Source organism: Schistocerca gregaria, unplaced genomic scaffold (genome assembly GCF_023897955.1).
Source record: "Schistocerca gregaria isolate iqSchGreg1 unplaced genomic scaffold, iqSchGreg1.2 ptg001055l, whole genome shotgun sequence".
In the NCBI taxonomy this organism is placed as follows: domain Eukaryota; kingdom Metazoa; phylum Arthropoda; class Insecta; order Orthoptera; family Acrididae; genus Schistocerca; species Schistocerca gregaria.
The window spans coordinates 1-17,235 of record NW_026062401.1 but is presented as its reverse complement, the minus strand read 5'-3'; the positions used below and the strand labels follow the sequence as shown (position 1 = coordinate 17,235).

General features: G+C 54.5%; 53 non-coding genes across 53 annotated transcripts; all 53 read right to left on the bottom strand.

Moving 5' to 3' along the window:
• Positions 1-39: 39 nt before the first annotated feature.
• On the bottom strand, positions 40-121 carry Trnal-cag (transfer RNA leucine (anticodon CAG)). The gene has a single exon. It is a non-coding gene; the product is annotated as a tRNA-Leu (tRNA).
• A 77-nt stretch (positions 122-198) lies between these two features.
• Positions 199-280, bottom strand: Trnal-aag (transfer RNA leucine (anticodon AAG)). The gene has a single exon. It is a non-coding gene; the product is annotated as a tRNA-Leu (tRNA).
• Positions 281-555: 275 nt separating this feature from the next.
• Positions 556-627, bottom strand: Trnah-gug (transfer RNA histidin (anticodon GUG)). Its single transcript has one exon. It is a non-coding gene; the product is annotated as a tRNA-His (tRNA).
• A 370-nt stretch (positions 628-997) lies between these two features.
• On the bottom strand, positions 998-1,069 carry Trnae-cuc (transfer RNA glutamic acid (anticodon CUC)). Its single transcript has one exon. It is a non-coding gene; the product is annotated as a tRNA-Glu (tRNA).
• Positions 1,070-1,344: 275 nt separating this feature from the next.
• Trnal-cag (transfer RNA leucine (anticodon CAG)) lies at positions 1,345-1,426 on the bottom strand. The gene has a single exon. It is a non-coding gene; the product is annotated as a tRNA-Leu (tRNA).
• Positions 1,427-1,503: 77 nt separating this feature from the next.
• On the bottom strand, positions 1,504-1,585 carry Trnal-aag (transfer RNA leucine (anticodon AAG)). Its single transcript has one exon. It is a non-coding gene; the product is annotated as a tRNA-Leu (tRNA).
• Positions 1,586-1,860: 275 nt separating this feature from the next.
• Positions 1,861-1,932, bottom strand: Trnah-gug (transfer RNA histidin (anticodon GUG)). The gene has a single exon. It is a non-coding gene; the product is annotated as a tRNA-His (tRNA).
• Positions 1,933-2,302: 370 nt separating this feature from the next.
• On the bottom strand, positions 2,303-2,374 carry Trnae-cuc (transfer RNA glutamic acid (anticodon CUC)). The gene has a single exon. It is a non-coding gene; the product is annotated as a tRNA-Glu (tRNA).
• A 275-nt stretch (positions 2,375-2,649) lies between these two features.
• On the bottom strand, positions 2,650-2,731 carry Trnal-cag (transfer RNA leucine (anticodon CAG)). Its single transcript has one exon. It is a non-coding gene; the product is annotated as a tRNA-Leu (tRNA).
• A 77-nt stretch (positions 2,732-2,808) lies between these two features.
• Positions 2,809-2,890, bottom strand: Trnal-aag (transfer RNA leucine (anticodon AAG)). Its single transcript has one exon. It is a non-coding gene; the product is annotated as a tRNA-Leu (tRNA).
• A 275-nt stretch (positions 2,891-3,165) lies between these two features.
• Positions 3,166-3,237, bottom strand: Trnah-gug (transfer RNA histidin (anticodon GUG)). Its single transcript has one exon. It is a non-coding gene; the product is annotated as a tRNA-His (tRNA).
• Positions 3,238-3,607: 370 nt separating this feature from the next.
• Positions 3,608-3,679, bottom strand: Trnae-cuc (transfer RNA glutamic acid (anticodon CUC)). Its single transcript has one exon. It is a non-coding gene; the product is annotated as a tRNA-Glu (tRNA).
• Positions 3,680-3,954: 275 nt separating this feature from the next.
• Trnal-cag (transfer RNA leucine (anticodon CAG)) lies at positions 3,955-4,036 on the bottom strand. Its single transcript has one exon. It is a non-coding gene; the product is annotated as a tRNA-Leu (tRNA).
• Positions 4,037-4,113: 77 nt separating this feature from the next.
• Positions 4,114-4,195, bottom strand: Trnal-aag (transfer RNA leucine (anticodon AAG)). The gene has a single exon. It is a non-coding gene; the product is annotated as a tRNA-Leu (tRNA).
• A 275-nt stretch (positions 4,196-4,470) lies between these two features.
• On the bottom strand, positions 4,471-4,542 carry Trnah-gug (transfer RNA histidin (anticodon GUG)). The gene has a single exon. It is a non-coding gene; the product is annotated as a tRNA-His (tRNA).
• Positions 4,543-4,912: 370 nt separating this feature from the next.
• Positions 4,913-4,984, bottom strand: Trnae-cuc (transfer RNA glutamic acid (anticodon CUC)). Its single transcript has one exon. It is a non-coding gene; the product is annotated as a tRNA-Glu (tRNA).
• Positions 4,985-5,259: 275 nt separating this feature from the next.
• On the bottom strand, positions 5,260-5,341 carry Trnal-cag (transfer RNA leucine (anticodon CAG)). The gene has a single exon. It is a non-coding gene; the product is annotated as a tRNA-Leu (tRNA).
• A 77-nt stretch (positions 5,342-5,418) lies between these two features.
• Trnal-aag (transfer RNA leucine (anticodon AAG)) lies at positions 5,419-5,500 on the bottom strand. Its single transcript has one exon. It is a non-coding gene; the product is annotated as a tRNA-Leu (tRNA).
• A 275-nt stretch (positions 5,501-5,775) lies between these two features.
• Positions 5,776-5,847, bottom strand: Trnah-gug (transfer RNA histidin (anticodon GUG)). The gene has a single exon. It is a non-coding gene; the product is annotated as a tRNA-His (tRNA).
• Positions 5,848-6,217: 370 nt separating this feature from the next.
• On the bottom strand, positions 6,218-6,289 carry Trnae-cuc (transfer RNA glutamic acid (anticodon CUC)). Its single transcript has one exon. It is a non-coding gene; the product is annotated as a tRNA-Glu (tRNA).
• A 275-nt stretch (positions 6,290-6,564) lies between these two features.
• Trnal-cag (transfer RNA leucine (anticodon CAG)) lies at positions 6,565-6,646 on the bottom strand. Its single transcript has one exon. It is a non-coding gene; the product is annotated as a tRNA-Leu (tRNA).
• A 77-nt stretch (positions 6,647-6,723) lies between these two features.
• On the bottom strand, positions 6,724-6,805 carry Trnal-aag (transfer RNA leucine (anticodon AAG)). The gene has a single exon. It is a non-coding gene; the product is annotated as a tRNA-Leu (tRNA).
• A 275-nt stretch (positions 6,806-7,080) lies between these two features.
• Positions 7,081-7,152, bottom strand: Trnah-gug (transfer RNA histidin (anticodon GUG)). The gene has a single exon. It is a non-coding gene; the product is annotated as a tRNA-His (tRNA).
• A 370-nt stretch (positions 7,153-7,522) lies between these two features.
• Positions 7,523-7,594, bottom strand: Trnae-cuc (transfer RNA glutamic acid (anticodon CUC)). Its single transcript has one exon. It is a non-coding gene; the product is annotated as a tRNA-Glu (tRNA).
• Positions 7,595-7,869: 275 nt separating this feature from the next.
• Trnal-cag (transfer RNA leucine (anticodon CAG)) lies at positions 7,870-7,951 on the bottom strand. Its single transcript has one exon. It is a non-coding gene; the product is annotated as a tRNA-Leu (tRNA).
• Positions 7,952-8,028: 77 nt separating this feature from the next.
• Positions 8,029-8,110, bottom strand: Trnal-aag (transfer RNA leucine (anticodon AAG)). Its single transcript has one exon. It is a non-coding gene; the product is annotated as a tRNA-Leu (tRNA).
• A 275-nt stretch (positions 8,111-8,385) lies between these two features.
• Trnah-gug (transfer RNA histidin (anticodon GUG)) lies at positions 8,386-8,457 on the bottom strand. The gene has a single exon. It is a non-coding gene; the product is annotated as a tRNA-His (tRNA).
• Positions 8,458-8,827: 370 nt separating this feature from the next.
• Trnae-cuc (transfer RNA glutamic acid (anticodon CUC)) lies at positions 8,828-8,899 on the bottom strand. The gene has a single exon. It is a non-coding gene; the product is annotated as a tRNA-Glu (tRNA).
• Positions 8,900-9,174: 275 nt separating this feature from the next.
• Positions 9,175-9,256, bottom strand: Trnal-cag (transfer RNA leucine (anticodon CAG)). Its single transcript has one exon. It is a non-coding gene; the product is annotated as a tRNA-Leu (tRNA).
• Positions 9,257-9,333: 77 nt separating this feature from the next.
• Trnal-aag (transfer RNA leucine (anticodon AAG)) lies at positions 9,334-9,415 on the bottom strand. The gene has a single exon. It is a non-coding gene; the product is annotated as a tRNA-Leu (tRNA).
• A 275-nt stretch (positions 9,416-9,690) lies between these two features.
• Trnah-gug (transfer RNA histidin (anticodon GUG)) lies at positions 9,691-9,762 on the bottom strand. Its single transcript has one exon. It is a non-coding gene; the product is annotated as a tRNA-His (tRNA).
• Positions 9,763-10,132: 370 nt separating this feature from the next.
• Positions 10,133-10,204, bottom strand: Trnae-cuc (transfer RNA glutamic acid (anticodon CUC)). The gene has a single exon. It is a non-coding gene; the product is annotated as a tRNA-Glu (tRNA).
• Positions 10,205-10,479: 275 nt separating this feature from the next.
• Positions 10,480-10,561, bottom strand: Trnal-cag (transfer RNA leucine (anticodon CAG)). Its single transcript has one exon. It is a non-coding gene; the product is annotated as a tRNA-Leu (tRNA).
• Positions 10,562-10,638: 77 nt separating this feature from the next.
• Positions 10,639-10,720, bottom strand: Trnal-aag (transfer RNA leucine (anticodon AAG)). The gene has a single exon. It is a non-coding gene; the product is annotated as a tRNA-Leu (tRNA).
• Positions 10,721-10,995: 275 nt separating this feature from the next.
• Positions 10,996-11,067, bottom strand: Trnah-gug (transfer RNA histidin (anticodon GUG)). The gene has a single exon. It is a non-coding gene; the product is annotated as a tRNA-His (tRNA).
• A 370-nt stretch (positions 11,068-11,437) lies between these two features.
• Trnae-cuc (transfer RNA glutamic acid (anticodon CUC)) lies at positions 11,438-11,509 on the bottom strand. Its single transcript has one exon. It is a non-coding gene; the product is annotated as a tRNA-Glu (tRNA).
• A 275-nt stretch (positions 11,510-11,784) lies between these two features.
• Trnal-cag (transfer RNA leucine (anticodon CAG)) lies at positions 11,785-11,866 on the bottom strand. Its single transcript has one exon. It is a non-coding gene; the product is annotated as a tRNA-Leu (tRNA).
• A 77-nt stretch (positions 11,867-11,943) lies between these two features.
• On the bottom strand, positions 11,944-12,025 carry Trnal-aag (transfer RNA leucine (anticodon AAG)). Its single transcript has one exon. It is a non-coding gene; the product is annotated as a tRNA-Leu (tRNA).
• Positions 12,026-12,300: 275 nt separating this feature from the next.
• On the bottom strand, positions 12,301-12,372 carry Trnah-gug (transfer RNA histidin (anticodon GUG)). Its single transcript has one exon. It is a non-coding gene; the product is annotated as a tRNA-His (tRNA).
• Positions 12,373-12,742: 370 nt separating this feature from the next.
• Trnae-cuc (transfer RNA glutamic acid (anticodon CUC)) lies at positions 12,743-12,814 on the bottom strand. The gene has a single exon. It is a non-coding gene; the product is annotated as a tRNA-Glu (tRNA).
• A 275-nt stretch (positions 12,815-13,089) lies between these two features.
• Trnal-cag (transfer RNA leucine (anticodon CAG)) lies at positions 13,090-13,171 on the bottom strand. The gene has a single exon. It is a non-coding gene; the product is annotated as a tRNA-Leu (tRNA).
• A 77-nt stretch (positions 13,172-13,248) lies between these two features.
• Trnal-aag (transfer RNA leucine (anticodon AAG)) lies at positions 13,249-13,330 on the bottom strand. The gene has a single exon. It is a non-coding gene; the product is annotated as a tRNA-Leu (tRNA).
• A 275-nt stretch (positions 13,331-13,605) lies between these two features.
• Trnah-gug (transfer RNA histidin (anticodon GUG)) lies at positions 13,606-13,677 on the bottom strand. Its single transcript has one exon. It is a non-coding gene; the product is annotated as a tRNA-His (tRNA).
• Positions 13,678-14,047: 370 nt separating this feature from the next.
• Trnae-cuc (transfer RNA glutamic acid (anticodon CUC)) lies at positions 14,048-14,119 on the bottom strand. Its single transcript has one exon. It is a non-coding gene; the product is annotated as a tRNA-Glu (tRNA).
• Positions 14,120-14,394: 275 nt separating this feature from the next.
• Trnal-cag (transfer RNA leucine (anticodon CAG)) lies at positions 14,395-14,476 on the bottom strand. Its single transcript has one exon. It is a non-coding gene; the product is annotated as a tRNA-Leu (tRNA).
• A 77-nt stretch (positions 14,477-14,553) lies between these two features.
• On the bottom strand, positions 14,554-14,635 carry Trnal-aag (transfer RNA leucine (anticodon AAG)). The gene has a single exon. It is a non-coding gene; the product is annotated as a tRNA-Leu (tRNA).
• A 275-nt stretch (positions 14,636-14,910) lies between these two features.
• On the bottom strand, positions 14,911-14,982 carry Trnah-gug (transfer RNA histidin (anticodon GUG)). The gene has a single exon. It is a non-coding gene; the product is annotated as a tRNA-His (tRNA).
• A 370-nt stretch (positions 14,983-15,352) lies between these two features.
• Positions 15,353-15,424, bottom strand: Trnae-cuc (transfer RNA glutamic acid (anticodon CUC)). Its single transcript has one exon. It is a non-coding gene; the product is annotated as a tRNA-Glu (tRNA).
• A 275-nt stretch (positions 15,425-15,699) lies between these two features.
• Trnal-cag (transfer RNA leucine (anticodon CAG)) lies at positions 15,700-15,781 on the bottom strand. Its single transcript has one exon. It is a non-coding gene; the product is annotated as a tRNA-Leu (tRNA).
• Positions 15,782-15,858: 77 nt separating this feature from the next.
• Positions 15,859-15,940, bottom strand: Trnal-aag (transfer RNA leucine (anticodon AAG)). Its single transcript has one exon. It is a non-coding gene; the product is annotated as a tRNA-Leu (tRNA).
• A 275-nt stretch (positions 15,941-16,215) lies between these two features.
• Trnah-gug (transfer RNA histidin (anticodon GUG)) lies at positions 16,216-16,287 on the bottom strand. The gene has a single exon. It is a non-coding gene; the product is annotated as a tRNA-His (tRNA).
• Positions 16,288-16,657: 370 nt separating this feature from the next.
• Positions 16,658-16,729, bottom strand: Trnae-cuc (transfer RNA glutamic acid (anticodon CUC)). The gene has a single exon. It is a non-coding gene; the product is annotated as a tRNA-Glu (tRNA).
• Positions 16,730-17,004: 275 nt separating this feature from the next.
• Trnal-cag (transfer RNA leucine (anticodon CAG)) lies at positions 17,005-17,086 on the bottom strand. The gene has a single exon. It is a non-coding gene; the product is annotated as a tRNA-Leu (tRNA).
• Between the last annotated feature and the right edge of the window lie 149 nt (positions 17,087-17,235).

The following is a 17,235-nucleotide window of genomic DNA, read 5'->3' as shown; positions in this document are numbered from 1 at the left end:
GCGGGTAATCAGTGCTGCGGCTTTCGAGACAGAAAACATTGGCAGCGGTGGGATTCGAACCCACGCCTCCGAGGAGACTGGTGCCTGAAACCAGCGCCTTAGACCGCTCGGCCACGCTACCGACGCTGCACGGCGGTCACAGGAGCTGCGTTCTACCCCACGAGAAAACACCACAATGGCACAAAAAACAGAAAAATGTGGCAGCGGTGGGATTCGAACCCACGCCTCCGAAGAGACTGGTGCCTTAAACCAGCGCCTTAGACCGCTCGGCCACGCTACCTGTGCCAGTGCTCTTCGCTTTTGTAGAAACAGTGCACGACACAGCTGCGACTGGCTGCTCATCCATTGCACCTCAAACAACTGCCCTTTTCGAATAGAGAGTAACTACACAGGTAGCTGCCCGCGCTCTCGTGTGGCGGCATTGCGTGTTGATAAAGAATTGGTAGTGCCACCTGCAGCCTGCGGAACATGAGTGAAAAATCAAGAGGGCACCGTGATTTCAAACACTGAGTCACAACCGTCACTGCAGCGACACCAAGGCAAAACTTTAAAAATTGCCGTGACCAGGATTCGAACCTGGGTTATTGCGGCCACAACGCAATGTCCTAACCACTAGACGATCACGGCCACGGAAGCACCGCCGAGGGCAGTCCTCGCGACTGCATGTTGCAATGCACAGCAAAGCTCGGCCCACACACCACTGTGTCAGACGCGGTCTCCATTATATGTATACTGGCAAACGAACGTGTCTGCGATGTAAGGACACTAAGCAGTGTGGTTAGCTGCATTCAACCCCCGTGGCAGTGTCTTGCAGTCCTCCTACTCTGTTCACCACAGGTATGTGCCTCGATAAGAGGTGGACAGATGTCGCATCGCTCTCGCCGTCACTTGTGACCACGAATCGTACTTAACGTAGTTTTCTGCAAGCGTCAGCGAAGCGTCAGTCGAGCTAAGTCGGGCCAAGTCGCATAAGAGGAGCAACAAATTGCGCTCGCTTTTCCGGTACCGGGAATCGAACCCGGGCCTCCTGGGTGAGAGCCAGGTATCCTAGCCACTAGACCACACCGGACAACGGCACAAGGGCTACTCCAGCGAACACAGCAATCTATACACACGCTACTAAACGACAACTACAAAATTATACGCTCCCACTTTGTACAGCGGCATGCTCGGGACTCATTTCGTAGAGACGAACGCCAGCCACTATGACACCAAACGGCGCCTGTGAATCATGTCGTTGCACCGCGCACTGTGCTACGACAATTTAAGAAAGAGACGCTCACGGCTTGCTGCGCTGCTTTCGTCGCGGGTAATCAGTGCTGCGGCTTTCGAGACAGAAAACATTGGCAGCGGTGGGATTCGAACCCACGCCTCCGAGGAGACTGGTGCCTGAAACCAGCGCCTTAGACCGCTCGGCCACGCTACCGACGCTGCACGGCGGTCACAGGAGCTGCGTTCTACCCCACGAGAAAACACCACAATGGCACAAAAAACAGAAAAATGTGGCAGCGGTGGGATTCGAACCCACGCCTCCGAAGAGACTGGTGCCTTAAACCAGCGCCTTAGACCGCTCGGCCACGCTACCTGTGCCAGTGCTCTTCGCTTTTGTAGAAACAGTGCACGACACAGCTGCGACTGGCTGCTCATCCATTGCACCTCAAACAACTGCCCTTTTCGAATAGAGAGTAACTACACAGGTAGCTGCCCGCGCTCTCGTGTGGCGGCATTGCGTGTTGATAAAGAATTGGTAGTGCCACCTGCAGCCTGCGGAACATGAGTGAAAAATCAAGAGGGCACCGTGATTTCAAACACTGAGTCACAACCGTCACTGCAGCGACACCAAGGCAAAACTTTAAAAATTGCCGTGACCAGGATTCGAACCTGGGTTATTGCGGCCACAACGCAATGTCCTAACCACTAGACGATCACGGCCACGGAAGCACCGCCGAGGGCAGTCCTCGCGACTGCATGTTGCAATGCACAGCAAAGCTCGGCCCACACACCACTGTGTCAGACGCGGTCTCCATTATATGTATACTGGCAAACGAACGTGTCTGCGATGTAAGGACACTAAGCAGTGTGGTTAGCTGCATTCAACCCCCGTGGCAGTGTCTTGCAGTCCTCCTACTCTGTTCACCACAGGTATGTGCCTCGATAAGAGGTGGACAGATGTCGCATCGCTCTCGCCGTCACTTGTGACCACGAATCGTACTTAACGTAGTTTTCTGCAAGCGTCAGCGAAGCGTCAGTCGAGCTAAGTCGGGCCAAGTCGCATAAGAGGAGCAACAAATTGCGCTCGCTTTTCCGGTACCGGGAATCGAACCCGGGCCTCCTGGGTGAGAGCCAGGTATCCTAGCCACTAGACCACACCGGACAACGGCACAAGGGCTACTCCAGCGAACACAGCAATCTATACACACGCTACTAAACGACAACTACAAAATTATACGCTCCCACTTTGTACAGCGGCATGCTCGGGACTCATTTCGTAGAGACGAACGCCAGCCACTATGACACCAAACGGCGCCTGTGAATCATGTCGTTGCACCGCGCACTGTGCTACGACAATTTAAGAAAGAGACGCTCACGGCTTGCTGCGCTGCTTTCGTCGCGGGTAATCAGTGCTGCGGCTTTCGAGACAGAAAACATTGGCAGCGGTGGGATTCGAACCCACGCCTCCGAGGAGACTGGTGCCTGAAACCAGCGCCTTAGACCGCTCGGCCACGCTACCGACGCTGCACGGCGGTCACAGGAGCTGCGTTCTACCCCACGAGAAAACACCACAATGGCACAAAAAACAGAAAAATGTGGCAGCGGTGGGATTCGAACCCACGCCTCCGAAGAGACTGGTGCCTTAAACCAGCGCCTTAGACCGCTCGGCCACGCTACCTGTGCCAGTGCTCTTCGCTTTTGTAGAAACAGTGCACGACACAGCTGCGACTGGCTGCTCATCCATTGCACCTCAAACAACTGCCCTTTTCGAATAGAGAGTAACTACACAGGTAGCTGCCCGCGCTCTCGTGTGGCGGCATTGCGTGTTGATAAAGAATTGGTAGTGCCACCTGCAGCCTGCGGAACATGAGTGAAAAATCAAGAGGGCACCGTGATTTCAAACACTGAGTCACAACCGTCACTGCAGCGACACCAAGGCAAAACTTTAAAAATTGCCGTGACCAGGATTCGAACCTGGGTTATTGCGGCCACAACGCAATGTCCTAACCACTAGACGATCACGGCCACGGAAGCACCGCCGAGGGCAGTCCTCGCGACTGCATGTTGCAATGCACAGCAAAGCTCGGCCCACACACCACTGTGTCAGACGCGGTCTCCATTATATGTATACTGGCAAACGAACGTGTCTGCGATGTAAGGACACTAAGCAGTGTGGTTAGCTGCATTCAACCCCCGTGGCAGTGTCTTGCAGTCCTCCTACTCTGTTCACCACAGGTATGTGCCTCGATAAGAGGTGGACAGATGTCGCATCGCTCTCGCCGTCACTTGTGACCACGAATCGTACTTAACGTAGTTTTCTGCAAGCGTCAGCGAAGCGTCAGTCGAGCTAAGTCGGGCCAAGTCGCATAAGAGGAGCAACAAATTGCGCTCGCTTTTCCGGTACCGGGAATCGAACCCGGGCCTCCTGGGTGAGAGCCAGGTATCCTAGCCACTAGACCACACCGGACAACGGCACAAGGGCTCCTCCAGCGAACACAGCAATCTATACACACGCTACTAAACGACAACTACAAAATTATACGCTCCCACTTTGTACAGCGGCATGCTCGGGACTCATTTCGTAGAGACGAACGCCAGCCACTATGACACCAAACGGCGCCTGTGAATCATGTCGTTGCACCGCGCACTGTGCTACGACAATTTAAGAAAGAGACGCTCACGGCTTGCTGCGCTGCTTTCGTCGCGGGTAATCAGTGCTGCGGCTTTCGAGACAGAAAACATTGGCAGCGGTGGGATTCGAACCCACGCCTCCGAGGAGACTGGTGCCTGAAACCAGCGCCTTAGACCGCTCGGCCACGCTACCGACGCTGCACGGCGGTCACAGGAGCTGCGTTCTACCCCACGAGAAAACACCACAATGGCACAAAAAACAGAAAAATGTGGCAGCGGTGGGATTCGAACCCACGCCTCCGAAGAGACTGGTGCCTTAAACCAGCGCCTTAGACCGCTCGGCCACGCTACCTGTGCCAGTGCTCTTCGCTTTTGTAGAAACAGTGCACGACACAGCTGCGACTGGCTGCTCATCCATTGCACCTCAAACAACTGCCCTTTTCGAATAGAGAGTAACTACACAGGTAGCTGCCCGCGCTCTCGTGTGGCGGCATTGCGTGTTGATAAAGAATTGGTAGTGCCACCTGCAGCCTGCGGAACATGAGTGAAAAATCAAGAGGGCACCGTGATTTCAAACACTGAGTCACAACCGTCACTGCAGCGACACCAAGGCAAAACTTTAAAAATTGCCGTGACCAGGATTCGAACCTGGGTTATTGCGGCCACAACGCAATGTCCTAACCACTAGACGATCACGGCCACGGAAGCACCGCCGAGGGCAGTCCTCGCGACTGCATGTTGCAATGCACAGCAAAGCTCGGCCCACACACCACTGTGTCAGACGCGGTCTCCATTATATGTATACTGGCAAACGAACGTGTCTGCGATGTAAGGACACTAAGCAGTGTGGTTAGCTGCATTCAACCCCCGTGGCAGTGTCTTGCAGTCCTCCTACTCTGTTCACCACAGGTATGTGCCTCGATAAGAGGTGGACAGATGTCGCATCGCTCTCGCCGTCACTTGTGACCACGAATCGTACTTAACGTAGTTTTCTGCAAGCGTCAGCGAAGCGTCAGTCGAGCTAAGTCGGGCCAAGTCGCATAAGAGGAGCAACAAATTGCGCTCGCTTTTCCGGTACCGGGAATCGAACCCGGGCCTCCTGGGTGAGAGCCAGGTATCCTAGCCACTAGACCACACCGGACAACGGCACAAGGGCTACTCCAGCGAACACAGCAATCTATACACACGCTACTAAACGACAACTACAAAATTATACGCTCCCACTTTGTACAGCGGCATGCTCGGGACTCATTTCGTAGAGACGAACGCCAGCCACTATGACACCAAACGGCGCCTGTGAATCATGTCGTTGCACCGCGCACTGTGCTACGACAATTTAAGAAAGAGACGCTCACGGCTTGCTGCGCTGCTTTCGTCGCGGGTAATCAGTGCTGCGGCTTTCGAGACAGAAAACATTGGCAGCGGTGGGATTCGAACCCACGCCTCCGAGGAGACTGGTGCCTGAAACCAGCGCCTTAGACCGCTCGGCCACGCTACCGACGCTGCACGGCGGTCACAGGAGCTGCGTTCTACCCCACGAGAAAACACCACAATGGCACAAAAAACAGAAAAATGTGGCAGCGGTGGGATCCGAACCCACGCCTCCGAAGAGACTGGTGCCTTAAACCAGCGCCTTAGACCGCTCGGCCACGCTACCTGTGCCAGTGCTCTTCGCTTTTGTAGAAACAGTGCACGACACAGCTGCGACTGGCTGCTCATCCATTGCACCTCAAACAACTGCCCTTTTCGAATAGAGAGTAACTACACAGGTAGCTGCCCGCGCTCTCGTGTGGCGGCATTGCGTGTTGATAAAGAATTGGTAGTGCCACCTGCAGCCTGCGGAACATGAGTGAAAAATCAAGAGGGCACCGTGATTTCAAACACTGAGTCACAACCGTCACTGCAGCGACACCAAGGCAAAACTTTAAAAATTGCCGTGACCAGGATTCGAACCTGGGTTATTGCGGCCACAACGCAATGTCCTAACCACTAGACGATCACGGCCACGGAAGCACCGCCGAGGGCAGTCCTCGCGACTGCATGTTGCAATGCACAGCAAAGCTCGGCCCACACACCACTGTGTCAGACGCGGTCTCCATTATATGTATACTGGCAAACGAACGTGTCTGCGATGTAAGGACACTAAGCAGTGTGGTTAGCTGCATTCAACCCCCGTGGCAGTGTCTTGCAGTCCTCCTACTCTGTTCACCACAGGTATGTGCCTCGATAAGAGGTGGACAGATGTCGCATCGCTCTCGCCGTCACTTGTGACCACGAATCGTACTTAACGTAGTTTTCTGCAAGCGTCAGCGAAGCGTCAGTCGAGCTAAGTCGGGCCAAGTCGCATAAGAGGAGCAACAAATTGCGCTCGCTTTTCCGGTACCGGGAATCGAACCCGGGCCTCCTGGGTGAGAGCCAGGTATCCTAGCCACTAGACCACACCGGACAACGGCACAAGGGCTCCTCCAGCGAACACAGCAATCTATACACACGCTACTAAACGACAACTACAAAATTATACGCTCCCACTTTGTACAGCGGCATGCTCGGGACTCATTTCGTAGAGACGAACGCCAGCCACTATGACACCAAACGGCGCCTGTGAATCATGTCGTTGCACCGCGCACTGTGCTACGACAATTTAAGAAAGAGACGCTCACGGCTTGCTGCGCTGCTTTCGTCGCGGGTAATCAGTGCTGCGGCTTTCGAGACAGAAAACATTGGCAGCGGTGGGATTCGAACCCACGCCTCCGAGGAGACTGGTGCCTGAAACCAGCGCCTTAGACCGCTCGGCCACGCTACCGACGCTGCACGGCGGTCACAGGAGCTGCGTTCTACCCCACGAGAAAACACCACAATGGCACAAAAAACAGAAAAATGTGGCAGCGGTGGGATTCGAACCCACGCCTCCGAAGAGACTGGTGCCTTAAACCAGCGCCTTAGACCGCTCGGCCACGCTACCTGTGCCAGTGCTCTTCGCTTTTGTAGAAACAGTGCACGACACAGCTGCGACTGGCTGCTCATCCATTGCACCTCAAACAACTGCCCTTTTCGAATAGAGAGTAACTACACAGGTAGCTGCCCGCGCTCTCGTGTGGCGGCATTGCGTGTTGATAAAGAATTGGTAGTGCCACCTGCAGCCTGCGGAACATGAGTGAAAAATCAAGAGGGCACCGTGATTTCAAACACTGAGTCACAACCGTCACTGCAGCGACACCAAGGCAAAACTTTAAAAATTGCCGTGACCAGGATTCGAACCTGGGTTATTGCGGCCACAACGCAATGTCCTAACCACTAGACGATCACGGCCACGGAAGCACCGCCGAGGGCAGTCCTCGCGACTGCATGTTGCAATGCACAGCAAAGCTCGGCCCACACACCACTGTGTCAGACGCGGTCTCCATTATATGTATACTGGCAAACGAACGTGTCTGCGATGTAAGGACACTAAGCAGTGTGGTTAGCTGCATTCAACCCCCGTGGCAGTGTCTTGCAGTCCTCCTACTCTGTTCACCACAGGTATGTGCCTCGATAAGAGGTGGACAGATGTCGCATCGCTCTCGCCGTCACTTGTGACCACGAATCGTACTTAACGTAGTTTTCTGCAAGCGTCAGCGAAGCGTCAGTCGAGCTAAGTCGGGCCAAGTCGCATAAGAGGAGCAACAAATTGCGCTCGCTTTTCCGGTACCGGGAATCGAACCCGGGCCTCCTGGGTGAGAGCCAGGTATCCTAGCCACTAGACCACACCGGACAACGGCACAAGGGCTCCTCCAGCGAACACAGCAATCTATACACACGCTACTAAACGACAACTACAAAATTATACGCTCCCACTTTGTACAGCGGCATGCTCGGGACTCATTTCGTAGAGACGAACGCCAGCCACTATGACACCAAACGGCGCCTGTGAATCATGTCGTTGCACCGCGCACTGTGCTACGACAATTTAAGAAAGAGACGCTCACGGCTTGCTGCGCTGCTTTCGTCGCGGGTAATCAGTGCTGCGGCTTTCGAGACAGAAAACATTGGCAGCGGTGGGATTCGAACCCACGCCTCCGAGGAGACTGGTGCCTGAAACCAGCGCCTTAGACCGCTCGGCCACGCTACCGACGCTGCACGGCGGTCACAGGAGCTGCGTTCTACCCCACGAGAAAACACCACAATGGCACAAAAAACAGAAAAATGTGGCAGCGGTGGGATTCGAACCCACGCCTCCGAAGAGACTGGTGCCTTAAACCAGCGCCTTAGACCGCTCGGCCACGCTACCTGTGCCAGTGCTCTTCGCTTTTGTAGAAACAGTGCACGACACAGCTGCGACTGGCTGCTCATCCATTGCACCTCAAACAACTGCCCTTTTCGAATAGAGAGTAACTACACAGGTAGCTGCCCGCGCTCTCGTGTGGCGGCATTGCGTGTTGATAAAGAATTGGTAGTGCCACCTGCAGCCTGCGGAACATGAGTGAAAAATCAAGAGGGCACCGTGATTTCAAACACTGAGTCACAACCGTCACTGCAGCGACACCAAGGCAAAACTTTAAAAATTGCCGTGACCAGGATTCGAACCTGGGTTATTGCGGCCACAACGCAATGTCCTAACCACTAGACGATCACGGCCACGGAAGCACCGCCGAGGGCAGTCCTCGCGACTGCATGTTGCAATGCACAGCAAAGCTCGGCCCACACACCACTGTGTCAGACGCGGTCTCCATTATATGTATACTGGCAAACGAACGTGTCTGCGATGTAAGGACACTAAGCAGTGTGGTTAGCTGCATTCAACCCCCGTGGCAGTGTCTTGCAGTCCTCCTACTCTGTTCACCACAGGTATGTGCCTCGATAAGAGGTGGACAGATGTCGCATCGCTCTCGCCGTCACTTGTGACCACGAATCGTACTTAACGTAGTTTTCTGCAAGCGTCAGCGAAGCGTCAGTCGAGCTAAGTCGGGCCAAGTCGCATAAGAGGAGCAACAAATTGCGCTCGCTTTTCCGGTACCGGGAATCGAACCCGGGCCTCCTGGGTGAGAGCCAGGTATCCTAGCCACTAGACCACACCGGACAACGGCACAAGGGCTACTCCAGCGAACACAGCAATCTATACACACGCTACTAAACGACAACTACAAAATTATACGCTCCCACTTTGTACAGCGGCATGCTCGGGACTCATTTCGTAGAGACGAACGCCAGCCACTATGACACCAAACGGCGCCTGTGAATCATGTCGTTGCACCGCGCACTGTGCTACGACAATTTAAGAAAGAGACGCTCACGGCTTGCTGCGCTGCTTTCGTCGCGGGTAATCAGTGCTGCGGCTTTCGAGACAGAAAACATTGGCAGCGGTGGGATTCGAACCCACGCCTCCGAGGAGACTGGTGCCTGAAACCAGCGCCTTAGACCGCTCGGCCACGCTACCGACGCTGCACGGCGGTCACAGGAGCTGCGTTCTACCCCACGAGAAAACACCACAATGGCACAAAAAACAGAAAAATGTGGCAGCGGTGGGATCCGAACCCACGCCTCCGAAGAGACTGGTGCCTTAAACCAGCGCCTTAGACCGCTCGGCCACGCTACCTGTGCCAGTGCTCTTCGCTTTTGTAGAAACAGTGCACGACACAGCTGCGACTGGCTGCTCATCCATTGCACCTCAAACAACTGCCCTTTTCGAATAGAGAGTAACTACACAGGTAGCTGCCCGCGCTCTCGTGTGGCGGCATTGCGTGTTGATAAAGAATTGGTAGTGCCACCTGCAGCCTGCGGAACATGAGTGAAAAATCAAGAGGGCACCGTGATTTCAAACACTGAGTCACAACCGTCACTGCAGCGACACCAAGGCAAAACTTTAAAAATTGCCGTGACCAGGATTCGAACCTGGGTTATTGCGGCCACAACGCAATGTCCTAACCACTAGACGATCACGGCCACGGAAGCACCGCCGAGGGCAGTCCTCGCGACTGCATGTTGCAATGCACAGCAAAGCTCGGCCCACACACCACTGTGTCAGACGCGGTCTCCATTATATGTATACTGGCAAACGAACGTGTCTGCGATGTAAGGACACTAAGCAGTGTGGTTAGCTGCATTCAACCCCCGTGGCAGTGTCTTGCAGTCCTCCTACTCTGTTCACCACAGGTATGTGCCTCGATAAGAGGTGGACAGATGTCGCATCGCTCTCGCCGTCACTTGTGACCACGAATCGTACTTAACGTAGTTTTCTGCAAGCGTCAGCGAAGCGTCAGTCGAGCTAAGTCGGGCCAAGTCGCATAAGAGGAGCAACAAATTGCGCTCGCTTTTCCGGTACCGGGAATCGAACCCGGGCCTCCTGGGTGAGAGCCAGGTATCCTAGCCACTAGACCACACCGGACAACGGCACAAGGGCTCCTCCAGCGAACACAGCAATCTATACACACGCTACTAAACGACAACTACAAAATTATACGCTCCCACTTTGTACAGCGGCATGCTCGGGACTCATTTCGTAGAGACGAACGCCAGCCACTATGACACCAAACGGCGCCTGTGAATCATGTCGTTGCACCGCGCACTGTGCTACGACAATTTAAGAAAGAGACGCTCACGGCTTGCTGCGCTGCTTTCGTCGCGGGTAATCAGTGCTGCGGCTTTCGAGACAGAAAACATTGGCAGCGGTGGGATTCGAACCCACGCCTCCGAGGAGACTGGTGCCTGAAACCAGCGCCTTAGACCGCTCGGCCACGCTACCGACGCTGCACGGCGGTCACAGGAGCTGCGTTCTACCCCACGAGAAAACACCACAATGGCACAAAAAACAGAAAAATGTGGCAGCGGTGGGATTCGAACCCACGCCTCCGAAGAGACTGGTGCCTTAAACCAGCGCCTTAGACCGCTCGGCCACGCTACCTGTGCCAGTGCTCTTCGCTTTTGTAGAAACAGTGCACGACACAGCTGCGACTGGCTGCTCATCCATTGCACCTCAAACAACTGCCCTTTTCGAATAGAGAGTAACTACACAGGTAGCTGCCCGCGCTCTCGTGTGGCGGCATTGCGTGTTGATAAAGAATTGGTAGTGCCACCTGCAGCCTGCGGAACATGAGTGAAAAATCAAGAGGGCACCGTGATTTCAAACACTGAGTCACAACCGTCACTGCAGCGACACCAAGGCAAAACTTTAAAAATTGCCGTGACCAGGATTCGAACCTGGGTTATTGCGGCCACAACGCAATGTCCTAACCACTAGACGATCACGGCCACGGAAGCACCGCCGAGGGCAGTCCTCGCGACTGCATGTTGCAATGCACAGCAAAGCTCGGCCCACACACCACTGTGTCAGACGCGGTCTCCATTATATGTATACTGGCAAACGAACGTGTCTGCGATGTAAGGACACTAAGCAGTGTGGTTAGCTGCATTCAACCCCCGTGGCAGTGTCTTGCAGTCCTCCTACTCTGTTCACCACAGGTATGTGCCTCGATAAGAGGTGGACAGATGTCGCATCGCTCTCGCCGTCACTTGTGACCACGAATCGTACTTAACGTAGTTTTCTGCAAGCGTCAGCGAAGCGTCAGTCGAGCTAAGTCGGGCCAAGTCGCATAAGAGGAGCAACAAATTGCGCTCGCTTTTCCGGTACCGGGAATCGAACCCGGGCCTCCTGGGTGAGAGCCAGGTATCCTAGCCACTAGACCACACCGGACAACGGCACAAGGGCTCCTCCAGCGAACACAGCAATCTATACACACGCTACTAAACGACAACTACAAAATTATACGCTCCCACTTTGTACAGCGGCATGCTCGGGACTCATTTCGTAGAGACGAACGCCAGCCACTATGACACCAAACGGCGCCTGTGAATCATGTCGTTGCACCGCGCACTGTGCTACGACAATTTAAGAAAGAGACGCTCACGGCTTGCTGCGCTGCTTTCGTCGCGGGTAATCAGTGCTGCGGCTTTCGAGACAGAAAACATTGGCAGCGGTGGGATTCGAACCCACGCCTCCGAGGAGACTGGTGCCTGAAACCAGCGCCTTAGACCGCTCGGCCACGCTACCGACGCTGCACGGCGGTCACAGGAGCTGCGTTCTACCCCACGAGAAAACACCACAATGGCACAAAAAACAGAAAAATGTGGCAGCGGTGGGATTCGAACCCACGCCTCCGAAGAGACTGGTGCCTTAAACCAGCGCCTTAGACCGCTCGGCCACGCTACCTGTGCCAGTGCTCTTCGCTTTTGTAGAAACAGTGCACGACACAGCTGCGACTGGCTGCTCATCCATTGCACCTCAAACAACTGCCCTTTTCGAATAGAGAGTAACTACACAGGTAGCTGCCCGCGCTCTCGTGTGGCGGCATTGCGTGTTGATAAAGAATTGGTAGTGCCACCTGCAGCCTGCGGAACATGAGTGAAAAATCAAGAGGGCACCGTGATTTCAAACACTGAGTCACAACCGTCACTGCAGCGACACCAAGGCAAAACTTTAAAAATTGCCGTGACCAGGATTCGAACCTGGGTTATTGCGGCCACAACGCAATGTCCTAACCACTAGACGATCACGGCCACGGAAGCACCGCCGAGGGCAGTCCTCGCGACTGCATGTTGCAATGCACAGCAAAGCTCGGCCCACACACCACTGTGTCAGACGCGGTCTCCATTATATGTATACTGGCAAACGAACGTGTCTGCGATGTAAGGACACTAAGCAGTGTGGTTAGCTGCATTCAACCCCCGTGGCAGTGTCTTGCAGTCCTCCTACTCTGTTCACCACAGGTATGTGCCTCGATAAGAGGTGGACAGATGTCGCATCGCTCTCGCCGTCACTTGTGACCACGAATCGTACTTAACGTAGTTTTCTGCAAGCGTCAGCGAAGCGTCAGTCGAGCTAAGTCGGGCCAAGTCGCATAAGAGGAGCAACAAATTGCGCTCGCTTTTCCGGTACCGGGAATCGAACCCGGGCCTCCTGGGTGAGAGCCAGGTATCCTAGCCACTAGACCACACCGGACAACGGCACAAGGGCTACTCCAGCGAACACAGCAATCTATACACACGCTACTAAACGACAACTACAAAATTATACGCTCCCACTTTGTACAGCGGCATGCTCGGGACTCATTTCGTAGAGACGAACGCCAGCCACTATGACACCAAACGGCGCCTGTGAATCATGTCGTTGCACCGCGCACTGTGCTACGACAATTTAAGAAAGAGACGCTCACGGCTTGCTGCGCTGCTTTCGTCGCGGGTAATCAGTGCTGCGGCTTTCGAGACAGAAAACATTGGCAGCGGTGGGATTCGAACCCACGCCTCCGAGGAGACTGGTGCCTGAAACCAGCGCCTTAGACCGCTCGGCCACGCTACCGACGCTGCACGGCGGTCACAGGAGCTGCGTTCTACCCCACGAGAAAACACCACAATGGCACAAAAAACAGAAAAATGTGGCAGCGGTGGGATCCGAACCCACGCCTCCGAAGAGACTGGTGCCTTAAACCAGCGCCTTAGACCGCTCGGCCACGCTACCTGTGCCAGTGCTCTTCGCTTTTGTAGAAACAGTGCACGACACAGCTGCGACTGGCTGCTCATCCATTGCACCTCAAACAACTGCCCTTTTCGAATAGAGAGTAACTACACAGGTAGCTGCCCGCGCTCTCGTGTGGCGGCATTGCGTGTTGATAAAGAATTGGTAGTGCCACCTGCAGCCTGCGGAACATGAGTGAAAAATCAAGAGGGCACCGTGATTTCAAACACTGAGTCACAACCGTCACTGCAGCGACACCAAGGCAAAACTTTAAAAATTGCCGTGACCAGGATTCGAACCTGGGTTATTGCGGCCACAACGCAATGTCCTAACCACTAGACGATCACGGCCACGGAAGCACCGCCGAGGGCAGTCCTCGCGACTGCATGTTGCAATGCACAGCAAAGCTCGGCCCACACACCACTGTGTCAGACGCGGTCTCCATTATATGTATACTGGCAAACGAACGTGTCTGCGATGTAAGGACACTAAGCAGTGTGGTTAGCTGCATTCAACCCCCGTGGCAGTGTCTTGCAGTCCTCCTACTCTGTTCACCACAGGTATGTGCCTCGATAAGAGGTGGACAGATGTCGCATCGCTCTCGCCGTCACTTGTGACCACGAATCGTACTTAACGTAGTTTTCTGCAAGCGTCAGCGAAGCGTCAGTCGAGCTAAGTCGGGCCAAGTCGCATAAGAGGAGCAACAAATTGCGCTCGCTTTTCCGGTACCGGGAATCGAACCCGGGCCTCCTGGGTGAGAGCCAGGTATCCTAGCCACTAGACCACACCGGACAACGGCACAAGGGCTACTCCAGCGAACACAGCAATCTATACACACGCTACTAAACGACAACTACAAAATTATACGCTCCCACTTTGTACAGCGGCATGCTCGGGACTCATTTCGTAGAGACGAACGCCAGCCACTATGACACCAAACGGCGCCTGTGAATCATGTCGTTGCACCGCGCACTGTGCTACGACAATTTAAGAAAGAGACGCTCACGGCTTGCTGCGCTGCTTTCGTCGCGGGTAATCAGTGCTGCGGCTTTCGAGACAGAAAACATTGGCAGCGGTGGGATTCGAACCCACGCCTCCGAGGAGACTGGTGCCTGAAACCAGCGCCTTAGACCGCTCGGCCACGCTACCGACGCTGCACGGCGGTCACAGGAGCTGCGTTCTACCCCACGAGAAAACACCACAATGGCACAAAAAACAGAAAAATGTGGCAGCGGTGGGATTCGAACCCACGCCTCCGAAGAGACTGGTGCCTTAAACCAGCGCCTTAGACCGCTCGGCCACGCTACCTGTGCCAGTGCTCTTCGCTTTTGTAGAAACAGTGCACGACACAGCTGCGACTGGCTGCTCATCCATTGCACCTCAAACAACTGCCCTTTTCGAATAGAGAGTAACTACACAGGTAGCTGCCCGCGCTCTCGTGTGGCGGCATTGCGTGTTGATAAAGAATTGGTAGTGCCACCTGCAGCCTGCGGAACATGAGTGAAAAATCAAGAGGGCACCGTGATTTCAAACACTGAGTCACAACCGTCACTGCAGCGACACCAAGGCAAAACTTTAAAAATTGCCGTGACCAGGATTCGAACCTGGGTTATTGCGGCCACAACGCAATGTCCTAACCACTAGACGATCACGGCCACGGAAGCACCGCCGAGGGCAGTCCTCGCGACTGCATGTTGCAATGCACAGCAAAGCTCGGCCCACACACCACTGTGTCAGACGCGGTCTCCATTATATGTATACTGGCAAACGAACGTGTCTGCGATGTAAGGACACTAAGCAGTGTGGTTAGCTGCATTCAACCCCCGTGGCAGTGTCTTGCAGTCCTCCTACTCTGTTCACCACAGGTATGTGCCTCGATAAGAGGTGGACAGATGTCGCATCGCTCTCGCCGTCACTTGTGACCACGAATCGTACTTAACGTAGTTTTCTGCAAGCGTCAGCGAAGCGTCAGTCGAGCTAAGTCGGGCCAAGTCGCATAAGAGGAGCAACAAATTGCGCTCGCTTTTCCGGTACCGGGAATCGAACCCGGGCCTCCTGGGTGAGAGCCAGGTATCCTAGCCACTAGACCACACCGGACAACGGCACAAGGGCTACTCCAGCGAACACAGCAATCTATACACACGCTACTAAACGACAACTACAAAATTATACGCTCCCACTTTGTACAGCGGCATGCTCGGGACTCATTTCGTAGAGACGAACGCCAGCCACTATGACACCAAACGGCGCCTGTGAATCATGTCGTTGCACCGCGCACTGTGCTACGACAATTTAAGAAAGAGACGCTCACGGCTTGCTGCGCTGCTTTCGTCGCGGGTAATCAGTGCTGCGGCTTTCGAGACAGAAAACATTGGCAGCGGTGGGATTCGAACCCACGCCTCCGAGGAGACTGGTGCCTGAAACCAGCGCCTTAGACCGCTCGGCCACGCTACCGACGCTGCACGGCGGTCACAGGAGCTGCGTTCTACCCCACGAGAAAACACCACAATGGCACAAAAAACAGAAAAATGTGGCAGCGGTGGGATTCGAACCCACGCCTCCGAAGAGACTGGTGCCTTAAACCAGCGCCTTAGACCGCTCGGCCACGCTACCTGTGCCAGTGCTCTTCGCTTTTGTAGAAACAGTGCACGACACAGCTGCGACTGGCTGCTCATCCATTGCACCTCAAACAACTGCCCTTTTCGAATAGAGAGTAACTACACAGGTAGCTGCCCGCGCTCTCGTGTGGCGGCATTGCGTGTTGATAAAGAATTGGTAGTGCCACCTGCAGCCTGCGGAACATGAGTGAAAAATCAAGAGGGCACCGTGATTTCAAACACTGAGTCACAACCGTCACTGCAGCGACACCAAGGCAAAACTTTAAAAATTGCCGTGACCAGGATTCGAACCTGGGTTATTGCGGCCACAACGCAATGTCCTAACCACTAGACGATCACGGCCACGGAAGCACCGCCGAGGGCAGTCCTCGCGACTGCATGTTGCAATGCACAGCAAAGCTCGGCCCACACACCACTGTGTCAGACGCGGTCTCCATTATATGTATACTGGCAAACGAACGTGTCTGCGATGTAAGGACACTAAGCAGTGTGGTTAGCTGCATTCAACCCCCGTGGCAGTGTCTTGCAGTCCTCCTACTCTGTTCACCACAGGTATGTGCCTCGATAAGAGGTGGACAGATGTCGCATCGCTCTCGCCGTCACTTGTGACCACGAATCGTACTTAACGTAGTTTTCTGCAAGCGTCAGCGAAGCGTCAGTCGAGCTAAGTCGGGCCAAGTCGCATAAGAGGAGCAACAAATTGCGCTCGCTTTTCCGGTACCGGGAATCGAACCCGGGCCTCCTGGGTGAGAGCCAGGTATCCTAGCCACTAGACCACACCGGACAACGGCACAAGGGCTACTCCAGCGAACACAGCAATCTATACACACGCTACTAAACGACAACTACAAAATTATACGCTCCCACTTTGTACAGCGGCATGCTCGGGACTCATTTCGTAGAGACGAACGCCAGCCACTATGACACCAAACGGCGCCTGTGAATCATGTCGTTGCACCGCGCACTGTGCTACGACAATTTAAGAAAGAGACGCTCACGGCTTGCTGCGCTGCTTTCGTCGCGGGTAATCAGTGCTGCGGCTTTCGAGACAGAAAACATTGGCAGCGGTGGGATTCGAACCCACGCCTCCGAGGAGACTGGTGCCTGAAACCAGCGCCTTAGACCGCTCGGCCACGCTACCGACGCTGCACGGCGGTCACAGGAGCTGCGTTCTACCCCACGAGAAAACACCACAATGGCACAAAAAACAGAAAAATGTGGCAGCGGTGGGATTCGAACCCACGCCTCCGAAGAGACTGGTGCCTTAAACCAGCGCCTTAGACCGCTCGG